Source organism: Chamaea fasciata, unplaced genomic scaffold (assembly GCF_029207755.1).
Source record: "Chamaea fasciata isolate MVZ Bird 193981 ecotype frontalis unplaced genomic scaffold, bChaFas1.0.hap1 SCAF_3, whole genome shotgun sequence".
Taxonomy (NCBI): domain Eukaryota; kingdom Metazoa; phylum Chordata; class Aves; order Passeriformes; family Sylviidae; genus Chamaea; species Chamaea fasciata.
The window spans coordinates 61,943,788-61,964,502 of record NW_027094088.1 but is presented as its reverse complement, the minus strand read 5'-3'; the positions used below and the strand labels follow the sequence as shown (position 1 = coordinate 61,964,502).

At 42.6% G+C, this 20,715-nt stretch overlaps 1 long non-coding RNA gene across 2 annotated transcripts; it reads left to right on the top strand.

Annotated features, from left to right (window-relative positions):
• Positions 1–11,460: 11,460 nt before the first annotated feature.
• LOC136287752 (uncharacterized) lies at positions 11,461–18,445 on the top strand. Of its 2 annotated transcripts, none has more exons than XR_010720300.1 (4): positions 11,461–11,549; positions 15,807–15,904; positions 16,439–16,505; positions 18,366–18,445. It is a non-coding gene; the product is annotated as an uncharacterized lncRNA (long non-coding RNA). The 2 variants fall into 2 exon arrangements; XR_010720299.1 differs by having other exon boundaries at positions 16,436–16,505.
• The last annotated feature ends 2,270 nt before the right edge of the window (positions 18,446–20,715 follow it).

The following is a 20,715-nucleotide window of genomic DNA, read 5'->3' as shown; positions in this document are numbered from 1 at the left end:
CTCAGACTCTTGCTTTTCAGCCATCTCCCAAATGTCAGCCAAGTCAGACCCTGCTCAGCTTCCAAAATCAGATGTGGTCGGGCATGTAACAATGTAAAGAAAAATAAATCCTGAAAGGCACTCTGAATTATAATGTACTCTTTTTTTTTCCTGACATGCAAGAAAGAACAAAATGGAAGTTTTATCACAACTCTGCTTCCTTTTGGGTGCCCCCACCCTCCCATATTACTGTGAGCAACGTTTTCTCAAAATAAAGGCACACTGATTTGTTTGTTATTTTAGGCTCTGAGAAGCAGGTCAGGCTGGAACCCTGTCCAAATATATGCCTCTAGTCCCATTAAGGACCTATGAACGTACTTATCTCCATCCGTTGCAAACCAGTGCATTGTCTCCCAGAGCGAGCTCCTGATAGCACACAGCTCTGTCTATCCCTTTGGAGATGGACGTGCTTTTGCAGCCTGGCGCGATCCGCAGCCGCTGCTCTCCTGCCGCTTCTCGCACAGGGTGAGATGCACGTAATTAGCTGCGTTGGCTTCCTGCCCCCCCCGGCACTGCTCGGCTATTATTTTGACGGCTGGTGACAGGGCTGTGGAGCCTCCCTTCCCCTCTGTCACCCTGCCTGGCAGCCGCAGCTGGGCGGCCTGATTTGTGCCCTGCCAGCCCCGCAGGGAGGGGGGAACACCCTGAGGCCACAGCGCTTCGCTGCAGGGGCTTCAAGGGCTCTTCTCAGGGCAGGGTCGCTGGCCACAGCTAGGGGTGGCACTCCCTCCTCTCTCATGCCACCGGTACACCTCCTACACTAATAAGAAACTCTGCTTTGCTATTTTTATCCAAATGTTTGAGCCCTTCAGACATCCCTGAACAAAACACACCAGCTATAGGCATGCTCTTGTTAATCTGAGGGAACCTTTTGCGTGGGCCTCTGCTTTCTAACCTGAGATTGACTTTAATTATCCATTATTTTGCCTTCCTCCCTGTGAGCCTCTTGCTGAATGCATTGTGCCACCCAGCATATTAGTCAATCATCGCAGCTTACAGAGCGTGATACTTCACATCTTGGCTTCGGCGTCATTCATGTGCACTGAGTGAAGACGGCAACCACTTTTAAGACACTGGGTAGATTTAAGCATGCTAGGGCCTGTCTGTCCCTATAGTAAATAGCTTTGCTGACATTTAAGCTGCACATGGCTTGATGTTAGGTCAAACAAAAATGTCACACTATAATCACTTTTTAAATAGCTGTTTCCGGCTCAGTTAGTACTGTATAGTTCCAGAAGAGAAAGCACTTACAAGCTGACAGACAGAAAGGGGAACCGTCTGTATAGGATGTTTGCCTAATCCCATCCCTGCCCTTGCCTGTCAGGCTTGGAGGCTTTGTTTGTTTAAAATTTTTTTTTTTTGCTTATACAGTTTAATGCCACTGTACTTTTCAGCTGGGCAGACTCTAAAGAAAACTCACAAATAGGTTCTGGGGAGAAGTCACAGCTTTGATGTAGCTGTGAGGCGGTTGGTTGGCCCAGGGGGCACCCAGCCCTCAGCAATTTTGGGGCTGATACTCTGTGTTGAGGCACCATGCTGCTGAGATTCTATTGCTTCGAGAAGGCACGTAGGTAAAATCCTAATGATCTCTGATGGCAGAAAATGTGAGGGTTTTCATATTCCCTGATACCACTCCTTCAATTTGTCTCTGCCTCTGAACCAGCCTGTGAAGGACATGGACCGTGGGAAAGCCATGCCAGACTTGCCTCCTCTCTCAGATGCCTCAGTTTGTATGTGACAGTCTCCATATAGAATCACAGAATCATATAGGTTGGAAAAGACCTCGATATGGTTTCACTGAGACTCTGGAATCCTGCCCTACCCTAAGGAGGAACTAGCATCCCCATGGGACACAGCAATGGCTTGCCAGTGAGCACAGCAGTATTCCCCAAGGTCCTGGTCCCCCATTAACACAGACAGGTGCTGGGTCAGAGCACCCTGTGATGAGGCTGAATTGTGTATGTCTTTACTCTCCACCCCAAATATGGCTGAAGTGAGTACTTACATCCCACCACTCAGACCCACCGTCCCAAAATCAGCTCTGTGGCCAATGCTGCCCACTTGCAGTTTTGTCTTTGCCCCACAAGCTCTCCTGGGGATTATCAACAGTTTCTTTTGTGGGAAGGGACAGCTGTAATCAGAAGGTGGAGCAGTGGATTGTGAAGCACTTGTAGAAGGCAACACATGAGAGATTTTGTCTACAAAGACGAATAAGAATGCATGATCTTTTTGGATGAACAGAAACTCATGAGGGAATGAAAAAGTTTGTCATCAGCAGTTTAGCAGGAAGGAGGAAAACAGCCTTTCTTGGCTTCCACTGTAGCCTTTTTCATCTAATTTCATCTCTGGCTCCATGATTTCTAACTAAGTGGCAGTCTGAGAAGGTGCTGTACATGTGACTAAAAGCCACCATGAGAACTGAGCCCAAGCCTTGAAACACCCCTCGCTGCTGCTTCACAGAGGCTGCTGACCCCTGCTTGTAGGTCTGTTGTAAGTAATTTCCTTTCCTGATTAGGTCAGAACAGTGGCACCAACCTGAGTGTGTCAACATGGGGATTTCCTCCTATGTTGATTTCCCTCTATCCCGAAGCAAGATGCATGATATAATTTTGAAATTGAAAAGCAAATTTCTTGCTGTAGGACATATATTTCCAAGCTGCATTTAGGCAATAAGTGGTAAATCTTAACATATTCTCATTTCACATCATAGTTACAGCAGGTGGTGGCTACTGTCTGATCCCATAATAATGAACATGATAGAAAGACAAGTCTCTTCCACATTCAGACTGTGGAAGATAAGCTTGTTCCAAATACAGTTGCAAACTATGGGGCACTATGAAGGGGGTGTTGGGTAAAATATCAAAGTCTCCAAGAGGTAGGACAAGTTAACGTTTTGTTTACAACCATCCAACATTCCTTAACCCAGATGAGACTTCTGTTACACCTCAAATTTGTTTCAGCAACCCTTTTTCTTTTAGGCACAGTTTGCTGGGAGTGACTGTGCCTTTGCTCGACCACTGATGTGAGGGTGAGGGGTTGCCATTGCATGCAAGCTGTGGGGAGTCACTTTGGGGCTGTTGGAGAGTTCCTCCTGGCCAGGAGAAGAGCAAGAAAGAAACAGAGGGATGGAATATATACAGCGCACAGTAAATTTAGTAAGAATGACCGTGCACTCAAAGTCCAGCCACTTGTCCCTGTTTTACACCCTTTGCCAGTACAAAGAATGAAGCAGAACTAGAGGAGCCAAGAGTGGGTGAGTGTTCCTGAGAAAGCACAAAAAATGGCATGCGCTGAAAAAAAAATGCTGTGATTTGGGATCTCATTCACTAGCCAGGGAAAAGGAAAGGCCCCACTGATGACTGAGATAGATACTTTCTAAATATGACTTTACATCCTTGTGTTGCTGAGTTCTTCCTCGTAAAACACGCAGAGCAAAGTAGGGATGGGCAGCGGCAGTTTTGTTGTTACATGTGAGATCATGTATGCCATGATGAACCATCAGTTAAATACAATGTTTAAAGATGTAAGCTACCACCTTTTGTTTTGTCTGCTCATCATCAAATAAAGACTTGGGGAACTCAGGCAAAAGAATATTTTCTTCAGTCTTAAAACATTTAAAATACATTCAGGCATTCAGCTGAAAGACAGTTCTTAGGAAATCAAAATTTAACGAGTAAGTATTATTTAAACCATCCCAATTATCTCTTTGAAGGTTTTTTTTTTTCCTTGTTAAAAATACTTAGCTTCCTTTTTATTGTACATTATATTTACAATATTCAGTTGTAAGTGATTAGTGGCACATTCTTGCAACATCACAGATCATTCTTGTTAGTGAAGATCACAGATGGACAGAATGGTTGAAGTTGGAAGGGACCTCTGCAGATCATCTGGTCCAACTGCCCTGCCCAAGCAGAATCAGCGAGGACAGGTGATCGAGGACCATGTCCATACAGCTTTTGACTATTACCAAGGATGAAGACTCTACAAGCTCTATTTGTCATCTTCAGTGACAAAATATCATCCCTTTGTGCCAGCCTTAAAAGGAGAGGAACTTCCCATCAGCAGCTCTTTAAGTGAAAAAAAGACACACTAAAATGAGAACTAAAAAGATGTTAACATTTCCAGTTTTTGCTTTGCTGACTCCACAATATTTAGTTATATGTAAAAATTTACACAAGGATTTTATTAAGTGATTCTTTACACCCACAACTTTACTGTTTCTTTGGAAGTGGATCATAAAATCCCCCAAATTTTTAAAACTAAAACCTGCAGCCATATGCCATTGAAGTGCCCAGGGATTTTTCAGTATTACTAATTGTCTTCTGAGGTACCGCAGCTTTTCATATCTTGTATTTTTCATATGGGAAATCTAATACAGCAGTATCAATCTGAATTTCTTCTGTGAAGAAAAATACTGATTTTAACTTACCTGCCTTTTAAACCATGTTTTTTTGGATGAGTCAAATATTTAGAGCATTTCTTTCATCCTTTTTTTTTGTTTGTTTTTTGAGAAGGACTTCATTTGGACCCTTGATTTTGAATATATTTTATGTTTTAATGCATATTTTTAATCAGTTTGTGGGTTGCGTGGACATATCTGAACAGAAGACACACTTCTTTATGAAGTGGGTATCTCAGCTTGGCCTTTTGGCCAAGTGCATTGAAAGAGTCATCCATACATGCCTTCCCAGATGGATCTGTGTATCTGCTCCGTGACAATTGTGTATTTAGTTTTTAATTGTTTTGCTAAGAGTAAAATTACTGAATGTTTTCACAAGCAGAAGAATAGGATCCTTGCCAGGGAGCTCTCTGAGTGTGAGAGTAGCATAGCACGCATATGAAGACCGAAGAAAGCATTCCATGACCGCTGGAAGTTGCAATACCCCTGTGCGAGGCACCCTGACAAACTGCTGTGCAAAAGTGTTCTAGTGCAGGGCACTGACAGGTTGGTGCAGTGACATTAGGAGGACGACAGCGATGCTGGAACGATGACTCCGCATGAAAAATGCTCACTGCTTTTTGACAGTTCGGTGGGTCGTTCAAATTAATGACACAAAAGAAGCACATTATAAAATCGTTGGGGCAAAGTTTATGATTGTCTTGGATAAGGTAGCTGGCTGACCTTTGTAAACTGGTAAACTTGTAAACTGAGGAATTCACAATTCACAACAAAAGCTACCCCAATAAACCGTTTGTCTGCTGGCTTCTTTGTCTAGCTGCTTTAATTTTGTTGTTGCTAAAAGGTTTGATTTTCACGCAGCTTGTCAGTAAGATTTTTGATCACTTGAAGTTCTGTATTTTCTTTTTCTATGAGAACATTTCAATCAAACCAAATATGACAACTTAAAGACGTGCAGATGGCTTTTGAGCTGGAGAGAACTGGTTGTCTAAAGTAACTGGTAGAAAGGGGAGTCTTCTATTTGGTTGACTGAAATTTGGCCCTTTTAATTTAGTAACAACTTTTTCCTCAGCATTTGTTCATATCCTAAATTTTTTTTACCAGTCCTCCTAAAGATCGTGATTCTACTAATGGTAAGCATTTCTTTCTTTTTTTTTTTTTCTTTTTAAAAGTTCAAGGGATAAGTATAAATCCCCCTCAAATACCCAGTTTCATAAATATTATGTATTTTTATTTTTTTTACACTGGAGTGTGTCCATTATTCATCACTGTTACTTGACTTTCTCTTGTATTTTGGTATAAAAATTTAAAAAATAGTAAGCACATGCAGAAAGGTGAAAGAGAAATTCTTCTTTTCTTACAAAGCCACAAAGCTTATTTTCCATGATTGAATGCTTGTTTGATTTCTTTATTTTATTTCAGTTTTTTCTTCAATTTTTTTCTTTTCAATTTTTTTTTTCAATTTCCTGTTTCCTTGTAACTTAGCTCCTGGCAGCTATGTTATAAGGTAAGTAGTCTAAGTAGATATTAATCTGAAATAAAAAAATTGTTTTGCTCAACAAAAGCTGCAAGACTCGGTTTGTTGGCAGAGGAAAAAAATGTTGGTCTCGCCCTTCCCTGTTTTTACATTCTTACTTAAAAAGGAATGTTTTAATGTCCAAATTAGAAGACCAAAATACTATCAAGCAATTATATTTCAGGTAATTGCATTTGGGATATGTGTGGTTTTTTGTGGTCATTGCTTGGTAATTAAGGGCTGGTCTTGGATTTTAATTTTCATTTTTGAAATACGAACTCTTTTTTTTAGGTAGATTAATTGGACATTTTGTGGCTGATGGCCAAGATGTTCAATTACAGATTTGGATATAAAGTTGCAGTTCCATTTCATGCAACTTTTTTCTTTGAATTTGTGACTTTCCACACACACATGAATAGGGAAGGCCAACAGTGAGCAGCTGCCACATGATCCCCTATTTCACTTGCAAGCAGTGGAGTGCTTGCACGGCACTGTGCATCATCCCTGCGGGAAGCCCATTCCTGGGCAGGGAGTCCTTGGACCCAGCAAAATGTTTTCTTCACCTCTGAATGCAGCTGTGAGCAACAGGCTGTACTGCACCAAATACCATTTGTTGGCGTCAGCTTGAACTTTATTCTGCTGGGGGGTTTTTTTGGTTTTGTTTTTGTTTTTTCTCTCTTTTCTGCATGTAAACATTTCAGTAAACCTTTCTGTTGGCTTCTTGGCTGCAGTATCCCTGGAAAAAAAAGGAGATCTTTTGTGACTTCCAAAACATGGAAATGGGAGTTATAATGAGCGGTTAGAAGTGGTGCCTCCAAAAATCTTGTTTGCAGGGTTTTTTTGTCCGCCCAGCAGAGCACAGAAAATGCCACAGTCACACTGTCTGTGAGGAGCACAGCTGAGATACAGGCTGGACAACACTCTAAGCTTGTCTTAACCAGCTTCCCAGCCAAAAACTATTCTGCTAAAGAGGTTATAAGTAATTTTTAATACTAAATATTTTCATTACTTGAACTTTTTGCAACAAGAAAATACAAATGCGTCACTTTTAAAATACACTGATTGGAAACCATTTGCAAATATGCAAACTTGTCAAAAATAGCGTACCGAAATACTTATGAAAAGCACTTTTATTTAGGGAATTATATTTACTGCTCCAGTATCAGAGAGTCTCAAAAACATGTAAAAACTGATGCCATGCCAAAATCTTTGGGATTCTTCCAATCCCATTGGAGTTGTGTGAGTTTAATTCAGTGCTGTTCTATTATCATAATGTTTTATCCAAAGTGTTTTGATAAATAGGTAAATTCTTTATCGAAATCATTTTCATGTATTTTGCTTTGGTCATTGGATGCCTCTGTTTAAATTTCTCCCTCATTCAGTCCTTAAGACCTCTTTATGTTCACAGGGAGGATGGGCAATTCAAGCATGTGCTAACAATTGCTGTCATACTGAGTATGAGAACTGGGAAAAAATACTTATCTTCAAATCAACAGAGTAATCTAGACAAATTAGTCTTTTTTTCATTTTTTAAATTAAAATAGTAATACCAGGTCACAAACCATCATTCAAATTTTAAATAAATCTTTCTGATTTTTTTTTCTCAATTCTAGTTCTATTTTTTCATCCAGAACTCTTTTGAAATTTGACATAAATTCTTGCATAGTTTCAATCTGTGTCTCCTTCTACTGACAGATAAGCTATGCAGGTAAAAAAAAAATTACTTGCTCCAGAAGTACCACTTGCACATTGGATAAGTATCTGTTGCTTAAACAACAGCAATGGTTAAAATTACAATAAATTTATCATCCAGTCCTATGAAACAAAACCACATTATCTTTCAAAAGAAGAATTTATATGTATGGTCTACTGTTTGCTTTTGAATCACCCATGGCTGCTGCTTGATCACAAATTTGAATTATGGAGACAATCTTCCAGGCCCTGCTGGTAATTAATCGTTGTAACTTGTGTGTGCCTTTGTGAATCCAGCAGTGTGACTGCAGATAAACAACTAATTAGCACTTTTATACAAGTGAAATGGATTTCCAATTACTGCTATCTCCCCCCTCCCCCTCTTCTTCACATGCATTTTTCTTAGGCATTAGGGATGCCTCATGGCTTACCAGACCAGATAGTCTTGTCTTTCTCCCTTTCTCTCTCCACCATTCAGCAAGGGTTTAATCCAAACCAGGCTGCTGAGCTGCTGTGCCTGCCCTCATGCTGTTGTCCTGGTGGGGGAAGCCTTTTGAAGGAAAGAATGAACTTTTTAGTTAAAACAAGAAAACATAAAAAGTATTTGGGCAAGTACAGCAGTAGTAGTTTATAATCAGATGTAGCACTGCCAGGCAGCTGTACTGGGAAGAGGCTCTAGAATTATCCCAGGTCCCTAGATTAGTTTAGGACTAAAGGGAAAAAAATGTGACCAGCACTATGTAGTGTATATGTGCGCAAACTAGGAAATTCAGAGGAATCTGTGACATGGTGTCGTACAAGCAGCAGAGAGGTGCAAACTAGTCCTGTGACCTGCTTATCTGCCGAAAGCTGGGACTGGATCCAGCTACTTTGATCCTCCAAGAAAGGAGGGAATGCAGCATCATGTACAGCTAATTTGGTAGAGTTCAGCTAGAGTACAGCCCCAGCCCTAACAGGGCCAGATGGCGTGACCCCGTGCTGTGCTGCCCGCCTGCCCAGAGCGCAGCACTTTCCTTTGGCAGACAACTGCCTTTCCATCATGTGGGATTTCTGTCTTCAGAGCTGCTTTAAGAAAAAAATAGATGCCTTGCACTTCCTTTGCTCCAAAGAGGGACCCACCTCTTGAGCACAGTAGTCCTCTGTTTCCACCGATGTATTTGGAAATCTTTGCAGAATTCCATCAGAGCCAATGCAACTTTGATGCTTTATTTCTCAGAGGCGGAGCAAGTATGGAACATATTACCTTGCTGGGAAAATTCTGACTTGGATTATTGCTTTGGCACTTTCCAAGTGGCCTTCTCAGTCTGTATCCTAAAGTGTCTCACAGGGTAATAAATTACATTACCCACAACAAGTATGACCTCAGTAAGATCTACCTATGGCCAAGAATAGCTCCATGTTACTGTCATTAATTAGTGCTGTCATTCATTAACTGAGGAAGTGAGAGCCAGGAAGCAAACCTTTATTCTTTATGGCTGGTGTCATAGCATGGCACAAAAGCCATGTAACCAGCCACCACCAGCTGTCTGAAGGGAGGTTAGATATTGACAAGGAGTTTGTTCCTCTGGCCCATGGGAGAGGCATTGCATATGCAGTCACCCTTGCATGCACACCCCATGCATGGTCACATTTGTCATCCCACCTTCCTGCAAGCAAGGCCTGACCTGCTGTCGCCTTAAGATGTGTACTGCTCTGACATTAAACCTTAACCGTGTGTAATCTGATGGAGGTGGCTTCCCAATCCTACAGACTGGTGCCCTCTAAATTCAGCCTAAAACTTTTTCCTCTGATGCACAGAGAATGGTGTATCTAATCACATGCAGCATACTGATACAGAATTAGGGGAACCCAGTTAGGCTGCTTGCTACTTCTCTGTGGCCATCCAGGGAGCCTTTCTGGGGACAAGTATCAAAGAGTCCACATTTCAACGTGGACTGAAAAAGGCATCTCTGCTTCTGCACCTTGGTGTCGTTAGTGCCCCACTTTGATTCTTGCAAGCCCAAGTGCTAAACTGAGGCACAAGCCCATGGAGAGCAACAGAAGCAGAATGAAGCTCCTTGTGCTCCAGAAGGAAAGGTCCACACTGCCCCAGTTGCTGGAAATGCTGGTGGGGATACTGCTGGCAACATGCAGAGAGGCCAATGCTGCTCACAGCCCCCCACAAAAGCTCAAGCAGTGCCCAGCCCAGCCCTTCTCACTGAAGGCATTCTTCCCCTGCAAACAGAGCTAGAGGTGAGGTGTTAGGAGGATTTTGATCCATATGAAAGGCAGGCAGAGAGCACTGCAGAGACATGTATGAGCCTGAATACATCTGCAGTCTCAAGATCCCATAGATATGGAGATGTACTGTGATGGGCTTCTCCCTGAATGCTGGCATTCTTGGTCTTTCTGCTCTTTCACAGACACCTCTCTGACAGCCTACAGAGCTCTTTGGTATCACTCCTTATTCCATTCAGAGTTCATCCACCTCTCTTAACCCCCTTTACTCTGTCAGCAACCTTCCTCACCCTCCCACAGACAACAGGTATCCAGTTCCCCCTAGAACTTTTTTTTTTTTTTTTTTTTTTTTTTTAACATATGAAAAATTCCTTCTTGCTTTTCCCTCTCCTCCTCTCCTCTGCTCTACTCCACACCACATGTTCTGGAAGTCACCTTCAGACCACACTGGAGTGTTACCTCTATTGCCCAGGGCTAGGATCATGTTACAGCTTTCCTCTTCTCACTAAAGATGTGTGCTCTGATTTGAACTTCACCAAAGTTCAGGGATGTTTGGAATCTGGACTTCTGGCTTAGACCCCTCTCAGTGCCTCGTGTCAGCATCTAGGAGTTGACAGAAGTTGTTCACAGCTGAGGCAGCCAGATCTGCAAGATGCAAATGACCAGGAACAAAAGAAAGAAACTCTAGCTCTTCAGTTAAAGATGGCCCCAACAGGAATTGCCTGGCCTCTGGAGACATACCAACATATCTTTCTTCCCACGCAAGCCACGGGCCAGGCAGTGCTCACCTGTCTACTGGAAATCTCAACAAGCACAGAGATTCTGGGAGTCTAGGGTCACACATCGTGACCTGGATGGCACACACCTTCATATTCCTGCTTTCCTTTCAAGGGACTGGGCTAGGAGAAGGTGCTGGAGAAGATCCTTGCAGATAGATAGCGCCATTTGGCACATGGTGGCTTTCCCTTTGCAATGGCTTTGGGGGAGAATAGGTGATGGACAGAACAAGTGGGGTTTTGCTTTTTTGTTTATTTTACCAGAGTAGGCTTGGCCAGCTTAGCTTTGACTCCATAAAAGGACTCAATGTGCGAAGGATGGGGGGGAGAAGACAAGACTTGTTTCAAAGCCCTTATCAAAGTGCAGTCTGTGTTCTTCTGCTGGCACCTCATCTCAGCAACATGGCACCCATGGGGTTATGCCAGCTACTGCTGGGGGAGGTGAGAGAGGCATTCCAAACCTGTGCTCTCCACGAGGGGATCTTACAGCACTGGCCAAGTGTCTGTGCAAGCCCAGGGGAGCCTGCCCTGTGTCAAAACAAACAGGGCTGTCATTTTCTCTTCTTCTGCCTACAGGAACTGAAAATTTCCTTCCTGCCCTTTCCTCCTGGCAGAAAATAGGCAGCTGAGAGACAGGCCAGGGAAGCCAGGGAGGACCAGTGGCCCACACACTCCTGGGATAGGAGGGAGCTGTTGCAGCCCAGGCTATTTTTAACCTGTTTTTGTTGCACACTGGCAGTCGCGTCTCTCATTGCTTTATTCCTTCTCTGTGTCTCTGTGTGTCTTTGCAGCTCCTTCCTGCCACCGTGAGATGTGTGAACTATATATGGCCTGGGAAATCTGCACCAGGCAGTATTTTTAAACCAGGCCTCCGCTTTGCAGGCTGCTGTGACGCAGTTCATCCGACTTGGTGAGTTTCTCATGGGAATGCAGGGTGTCGAGTTTTTGGCCTGCACGACGCAACCCTTGGGGCCCGGGCGAACATCTCAAGACTTGGGAAGCAGCAGACCTTGTGTGTGTGCAGGGGAGGGTTTGAGCCAGGCTATCATCATGGTGCAGCTTTCTGGATGTCAGATGTATGTCTCTGAAGTGAGGTGATTTTTCCAGCTGGCCTAGTGTTGCCATCGAATCTCAGGGGCTGGGCAGAGGGATGACCTCCTCAGGTACCTGCCCTTCCTGCAGAGCACATGTCTCTCTTTAAAGTCCCCCTGTTCATACCCTCTGTGGAAATGGCATGGTTTTTGTAATATTTGGAACAGGTTTACAGTGAGGAAGTCCTGGAAAATAGATATCTAGTGTAGAAAAGACTGAATAAAAATATATGAAGAAATACTTGGGAGCAAATAATTTCACCTGCTTCACATGTTAAATAAACCTCTGTTCTTTCCTCTTCTTCCACAGCTAAAATTCTACCTGAGTGAAAATGTGCTGCTGAGGTCAAAAAAGTTTCCTTATGAGGTTTTGTTGTTTTTTGGGGTTTTTTTGTTTTGTTTTGGTGTTTTTGATTTTTTTTTTCCTCTCATGGCTACTTTTAATTTCTATTTTATATTCAACAGAGGAAAAAATAAAAGGTTGGTTTGAGACTCTTTGCTGGAAACATTCTGTCCAAAACATTCTTTGAGCATTTTCACTGTGAGTAATGGCAGGAGCCACTTGTATTGTCCACAGCATGAACATCCATTTCTCTCATGGTGATAGTTTTTTATTGAAATTCTTGCAGAAGATAAAAAATGTGTTTTAGTCACTCAGAACCTTGTAAATTAAGAATTCACTTAATCAGATTTTCTTCTGTGAGAAAATAGTTTGTTTCTTCTTCTTTTAATATTTATGATGCGTATAGACTTAAATAACCACGACCTGAAGATTCTCTTATATGACTCTACTGCTGTTGAAGAATGAATCATATAATCATAGAAATGTATAGATTGTAAAAGACCTATAAGATCATTGACTACAACCCTTAACCCAGCACTGCCAAGTCCACCACTAAATCATGTCCCTCAGTGCCACATCTACACGTTTTTTAAAATCCTCCTGGGATGGTGACCCCACCAGTTCCCCAGGCAGCCTGTTCTGATGCTTGATGACTCCTTTGATGGGGAAATTTCTTCTAATATCCAATACAAACATCCCCTGGTGCAACTTGAGGCCATTTCCACTTCTTGTTCATTACCTGGGAGAAGAGGTTGACCCCCACATGGCTACAGCCTCCTTTCAGGCAGTTGTAGAGAGTGATAAGGTCTCCCAAGGCTCCTTTTCTCCAGGCTAAACATCCCCGTACTCCTTCAGCCACTCCTTATAGGGCCTGTGCTCCAGACCCTTCACCAACTTCATTGCCCTTCTCTGGGCTCACTTCAGTGCCTCAGTGTCTTTCTAGCAACAAGGTGTTGAAAACTGAACACAGGATTCAAGGTGTGGCCTCACCAGAACTGAGGAACATGGGGATGGTCACGGCCCAGATCCTTCTGGCCACAGGATTTATGATACAAGCCAACATTTCCTGCATTAGATAACTGGGTCATTTTGTCATAGAAGGAGATCTGGCTGGTCAAGCAGGACCTGACTTTTACAAATCCACACTGGCTGGGCCTGATCCCCTGGCTGGCCTGCACATGCCACAGGAATGCACTCAATCTGATCCGCTCCATGAGATTCCCTAGCACTCAGTTCAGGCTGATAGACCTGCAGATCCCAAGATCTTCTTTCTGACCCCTCTTAGAGATGAGCATAATTTATGTACTTGCCTGCAAACATATATTTGCAAATATATTTGTGTTCATGTATAAATACATACTTTTATCTGTTGTTGTTTATATTATTTTTCCTCAGTAAGAATCCTAACTCTAGCAGTGAAGAAGTTATATCTTTGAGATGGTGTTGATTTTTATAGATTTCACTGTGCTTTGGACCATACCCATCTATTTTTTTTTAAATGCTTGATTCTGTATTCATGAAAATACCTGTAATTTGTGAAGATTACCCTTTCAGACATTAAGGAATTACACAGTTTAGGGAATGCTGATCAGTGTTTATACAGTAATAATTTGACCTCTACACCAGTCCATTCAATTTATTTTAACTGCTAATAAGGCACATTATTTCAGTTTTCCAAATAAGCGTATGATTGCAAATATTATCAGAAACCCACGAGTTTTGGTACAATGACACTAGGCAGTATTATGGGGAAGACTAATTTCTCAGGCCCAACTGGACTAGTGCAGGGAAGTCTCTGTGCCCAGGAAACTGTTTTTCATGCATGGTGAACTTCTTGGAATTATAAACATTTAGATAAAACACCAAAGATGTGAGTTTAGCAGTATTAAAAGAAAGCATGAGATATGTTTATCACTAATAGGTAAGGCAAAGGAGACAGATAAATCCTCATTACTCCACTGGTGATAACCATGCAAGGGATTATTTAGGAACCCAGTGACGTTAGTAAAGATGCAGTCCCATTTAGTAAAGAAAATGGGAGATAAAATTCTGACAATGTGGAATATTAGATTGGGTGGAGCAAGGATTTTATCTTGCTTGGTGAGTTTTATTTTCCAAGTACATATTTGCATATGAAAACAGGGTTTATCTTAACATGGTATCATATCAAAACTTGGCTTTGTCTTCTTTCTATCAGAAAAGGCCTTAGTTTAAGCACACACATTATTTCGGCATCAAAATGGTTTTATCATTCCAGAGATGCTTTCCAAAATGTTCCCATGACATGAAGTGGTCAGTGGACTTTTAATTCTGCAGATGCCAATTATAATCCAAGGTCTAAGAGGAAGTTCATTTCTGGGCAGTGAGAGCACGTTGTGGGTGGTCATAGACGCCACAAAGCCTATGACTTCAGCCACCTGAGAAATTAAATAATGAACCCTGACTGAGGAAGCTTGCGGGCATTACATCATTTACACATAAAAACAAAAAATAGATTTATAGGGCACATGGGTGGCTATGAGCCAGCAACCACTCTAGAAGTCTCAACTATATCCAACAGACTAATGCCCTTTAATATCATTCTTTGTAGAAAGGGATCCCACAAACCTACTCCTCCTCTACTTTGGGTTTCTGTTTCTCCATTGTTGCTACAGATTGACTGTGACTCTCAGATGTGTTGCCTAAACTGCAGCTGTACAGGGTGTGCTTTGCACTGAAGGAATAGGATGTGTGCCAGGTGTTTTTCCAAACCAGTGTAGCCCTGGAGAGATGAACTGTTGCTACAATTTTAATGGGGATTGGGAAGCAATTTAAGGGGTTTCTAGAGATCTGATGTGTTTGAAATATTTTATTATGGTTGTACTGACTGCTCAGAAATGGGAATAGGGTTGTTCTATTTCAGAACTTGTCCTGAAGGGTTACTAACAGTCTGAAAAACAATTATTTGGAAAAAAAATATTATTTCCTAATACAAAAGCTGGAGAACTAATAGCTTACAGTAGTAACCAAGCAGGAACAGAGCTGCAGCCAGTAGTGTCAGAGGGCATAGCTCTGGTGGTCTTTGTTGGTAATGGGGAGAGGGGGTCCTAAGAGTGGCTTTAAATGAAGGAAGAACCACAGGAAGGATCGAATGATTCTGCAAAGAGAAGGGCAGTGAGGCTGTTCAGCCATGGGAATAGCTGCTGGCAAAATGAGAAGACACACAGGAGGCAATGGTTATTCCTTGGAGTCTGGGCCTCCATGTACAAAAAGACAATGATAGGGTCTTTCTGAGTGACATCGATCCCTGTTGCTTTAGGCTCTGAAAGTCTCCCTCACCCCAAAATACACCCATCACCTCAGGGAATGGGCTGGACCACAACCAGCTCATATCCCTGAAAAAGCACCCTCTGCACACTGACCCTGGGCAGTCTTGTTGAAAACATCTCTGAGATTTCTTTAATTAAAACTTTGATTCGTGCTCAAGCAAGAGAAAACAAACATTGTCCGGTTCCAGTGTTCACACTCCTCAATGGAAGCCAGATGTCACAGCTGGTTCTTACAACTGCTCTCGGTGTGGCAGCGTGACCTCTTGCCACACGCCACACAAGGGCAGCAGGCAGAGATGAGCCCAGTAGCTGCCCCTGTGTTCTGCTTTCATACTTAGTCTCAAAATGTTTCCTGGACTTTATATGCTCACTCTTCTCTCTCCTTTCTTTCCTCTTTTTTCCTCGTTCTTCCCTCCCACCTTGAGACTTGGCACTCAGCGCGCTATCCGAGTAGCAAAAAGAAGAAAAAGAAAGGAAGAAAGAACACAGGCCCATGTCTCTCTGTTTGTTTCTAAGGCAACAGGTAGGAGCTGCAGAGCACTGGCACTCCCCCAGCTGCACACCCGTGGTGCCGGGGCTGCTCAGTGCTCCATAGGGACTGGTGGGAGGCTGTCTGTCTGTCTGTCTCTCTCTCTGTCAGTCAGTCAGCACGGACGCTGGGGAAATTGTGTGAAACAAATAAGCTTCACTTTTGCTCCCATGTCAGCGCTTCGTGCGGGGCCACCGCTGTGGCTGCCCCGTCCCCGGCTCCTCTTGCTGAGTGACTGGAGACCAGAGCAGGCAGGCAGGTGAAAAACATTATCTCAGGTGGCCTCAGATGACAGCCTAAAAGCTGAGACACATTTAAAACAACAGGGCTAGAAATAAATTACTTCCTCCTCCTGGGGTTACAGCCAGGTCATACAGGAAGGAGGACAGGATTATCACTTCAGGAAAGAGAAGATGCATTTGGCAGTTAAAAATTTTACTGAAATAGATTAAAGAGAAGGCTTTTTCATCTGTTTTCTTTCCTTTGGTCTCTGGACTTCCTTCACCTGCCTCCATCGATCGTAAGCAGTCATCATGGGACAACACATGAAGCTGGGGTCACAGTCCAGAAAGGTCAGGAGGACACTCAGGTCAAAGTGAGTAGTAGATGAGCAATACTGAACCCAGCTGAGCTATGTGGGCATTGTTGAAAGCCATCCTGGAGACCCTCCAGAGCTTTGTGGGCGCAGTTAGGGGCACGGGCTAAAGCAGAACGAGGCTGGTGGAGGGGTTGGATGATAACAACCTTTGGAGTAACATGGACAAAAAGTCACTGTCACAGTGGCTGGCACTGCTTTTCCTGCCTTTCCACCAGGTAAGGGCTAGGAAGCATTTTCATACTTATTGGTTGCTACTGGAAAATACAGAAATATGGCAGAAGAAGATAGAAGTTGTGATCAAAATGTAACAGATGCATCTGAGACAAGAGGAAATTTATCAGAGGTGGAGTCTGAGAGCTCTGAGAGCTTGGCTCCTTCCCTGTCTTTCCTTCTTTTACTGGTGGAGGGGACATGCTCCTGCACGATGTGATGTGAGCCCCAGCCCTCTAGACTGACAATGGCGTTGTGGTCTGTCTCCAACCCCGACTTTGCCTGAATGTTTTTGAAGGCCGCATTTAACACACTTGGAAAAGTTTCACTGAGCTGACCTGTCTCCATTTGCTCAAAAACATCAGGCATTCAAGTTTCCATTGTTTTCAAAACTAAGAAGACTAGCAGAAAGCTCTGCAGAGTTTATTTCTGAGATTTTCTGAAATACTAAGCAGCTGACCTGTCTTTCTAGCTGTTGCGCTAACTTTCAGAAAAAGCCCAGGGAGTATCCTGGATACTTTTTAACAATAAAATTAACTTCATCTGACTTCAGTCAACTGAACCACTGGTGCCTAAAAAAACCCCTATGTTGTTCATAAGATCCACGGACAGTGCAGGAATAATGTGCCCAGCAATAAATAGTTACAATTACTGGATAATTGATGACAAAAGAAATTATGCCAGAGTTCAAGATGCTGGTCTGTGTACTTTCAGAAGTGACAAGAGGAGTTTCCCTGCAGGCAGGTATGTTGCAAAGCTAAAACTGTTATCAGAGAATTCCAGGGAAACCCTGTTGAAAAGAATGACGAGATTTCTTTCCTAGATTATGATGATTAAATTTAAATATGGAGCTAATAAATCACCTCTTGCTTAGTCTAGTTGAGCCTTCCATATGTGATAATGACTTTTCCAGGCAGAATGGGTTGGGTATTGGCAATGAATTAGTGGGCTGTACATTCTCTGCATCTATATCTGTGTGTCTGGAAGGTGTGAAACATGTGTGTGAATGCTGCAGGGAATGTTCAGTGAAAGAAGTGGAAATAGCAGCAAGAAACAGAAATAGCCTTTCTGATGGTGGCAGAGATCCACCAACATAGCTGCACATACCTCCTATTCAAAGAATTGACTGTCATGTACATCATACCCAGCCTAGATTAATGAGATGGCTTTGCAGCTATATACCAAATAATCTCAAGTGAATAGACAAAAGCAGCAGGATTTCTTGCTACACCTACTTACCATTTTTGATTCCTGTAGGATGGTTAATAAGTCATTTTCAGAGCAGTAAAACTTTGCTCGCTTTAGAAAATTTTTCTTGTCTTGGAAACGTAATGCCTTCTATTTCTGAATTAACATTAAAAAGACATACTTTAAAAGGTGCCTTGAAGCCCCCTTAGTTACCTGGATATAAAAATTCCAAGCAAGTACACAATTTGAGCTCCAGGCAAGGTTTAGGAAGCATCTTGAAAAAGATCATAGTCTAGAACTTCCTTTTTCATTGGTATGTTAACATAAAATGTTTTGAGTTGGGTGTTTTTGTGGTTGTTTATTTTATACATTTGGAAGTTAATGTGTCCCAGATCTGTTGTACCTCATCTTTATTTATATCCAAGTCTTTTTTTTTTCTGCGCAACTTTTATTTTTTAGTGTGGCTCCTTTTGAAAGAAGAATGATAAAAGAGAAAATTGAATCGTACCAAAAAAATGTGTCTTTCAGCTTGTCAGAGGTAAAGAACTGTAGCTTTTATTTCACTACAGGGAGCATGATTACCTCAAAAACTGTTTTATTTTACAGCACCAAGCTTTCCTATATTCTTTATATCTCTATTTTTCACTTTCTGTTATGGGGTGTTTTCAAGAATTCCCATTCTATAAAAAATCTTCATATTGCAGACATAAAACTGCCTATCAATGAAAAAAAATCAAGATTAAATTTCTACATACAAAAATTTCTGGGACAGATGTGATGAGCGATTATGGCATCATAACAGTGGGGAGATGTGATGTTTCACATGGTAAGAGATAACCAAACCCATGCTTTTTGCCCTAAACAATGGACACTAAGGACACATGAAGAACCCCTGTGATTACAGCTCACTCACAGTTCAGGCAAAGGGGAATTCAGATCTGTGCCATCCCACACTTGAGAGACTCCAGCCTGATCTGGGCAGCACAGAGTTTATATTTTCCATGGCAGGAGGGGATGTAGTAACTGCCTGTATGACGCCAAACTCAGGAAAATGATGAAGCACATCCCAGCTGAAGCGCTTGAGTAATCACATGGCATGTCAAACGTTCATATGGAACTGTCTGGCTCATAAGATTTGGTGTTTGGCCAAAAGCATAAATTAAAAATAACTTCTCCTGGCTCTCCTAGTTTCACCAGGACTTTTCTATCAAAGGAAACATCATTTGTATGTCATATATCCTTTGACTGACCTAAAGGTCTGTACCCAGATATGCTGGTTAAAAATGTGGCTTCTTTTTTCAAAAACAAGGAGATTCTGGAGAGCTGCTTGTGCATTCACTGTGCAAGCACCTCTGCATTTAGGTCAGTGCATTCACAATGATTGTAATGGAAAAAGACTATTCCCCAAGGTTTGGGGAGAACAATTGCTTTCTAACACAATTCCCCTGCAAAGACAGTTGGAGTGAAAACCTATCTGCTGGTCTTTTCACACCAGCTAGAGGTGCTCAAAATTCTGCAAGAGCAGCCCAGGAATTGTTTGCAGCATCTCTGCTGCTTTGGGGGTTGGCATTAGGGTTAGTAATGAGGACCTTTTGGCAATGCACAGCTTACATACCATTACTGATAGTGCTAGTTGTGATTTTGTGGAGACCCTATGGCCAGCATGAAGGTTACTCCCCTGGGGATGCTTCAGCTAAGGTGGGGAGCCCTGAGCAAATATGCCCAGAGGACTAATTCTTTTTTTCCTAGGGAAGACAGGGCCTCAGAGGCACAATGCAGGCTATCACATGTAAAAATCCACACCAAGAACATCATTGCCCTGAAAATTGAGTGGCCTTTAGAGCAAAATGAGTGCCTTTGACAGGAAACTCACCTGCAAGTACCTGAACAAGCAGTCTCCTCCCACCCAGGTGCTGGCAGAATGACAGCCCCTTCCTCCTGCCCCCTGCATGTCCTGCTTTTGGTAAAATAACTGTAACCTTTAAACTCTTGTAAGAGTTAAAAAATTTCCAGATCCTGAAAGATGTGACATTATCTGATGCTGACACCAGAAAATTGTAACTATGACTACTGAAGCAGCAGTATTCCTTTTTTCCCCCTTTCTTGCTCTTGTGGTTCCACCTGAAATGAAGGGAACACCTCTGTGAACTAAAGCCCACTTCTGTTTATTACCAGTTGATTTTTCTCTGAGGTGACAGGAGGAAGGCAAATCTTCATCTGGAATTGTACTTGTTACAGAGATTTTCAGAAAATTCAATGGCAGTTGCTTGATTTATAGATTACATCCCACTGCCAGCTTACAAATTATCAGCATTATTGTACCTCTCCTTTCAACATTGCCCATACTCTTTGCCTGCTGAAGAGAAAGGTGGAAAAATAGGAGGAGGCACAAACACCACTTTCCAAGATCAGTTCTTCTGTTCTCAGGATTTTGTGCCCAATAGCTTTCTAGTCAGTGAGACATTGAAATGCTGAGCTTTCAAGCCAGTAAATGGCAAAAATGATCTGTTGGTCCCCTCAACACAGACAGAAGTCTGTTCAGCTGGACTGTTTCTACATATGCTGTCAGGCAGAGAAAGATGTCCACCAATTGTCACCTCCTCCTTTGGCTTTGGAGGCAACTCCGCATAATTCACTGAGTGTGCATAGACATTGCTGGCACGCACAGCAGCGCAGGCAGCAGGGATGAAGGCAGACACTACCAGAGGAAACAGCACAATGAGAGCACAGTTCAGCACCCCCCCCCCCCCCCATATATGTGTATGCACACACACATATACACTCACACAGTGAAATATGAGAAAGGAGG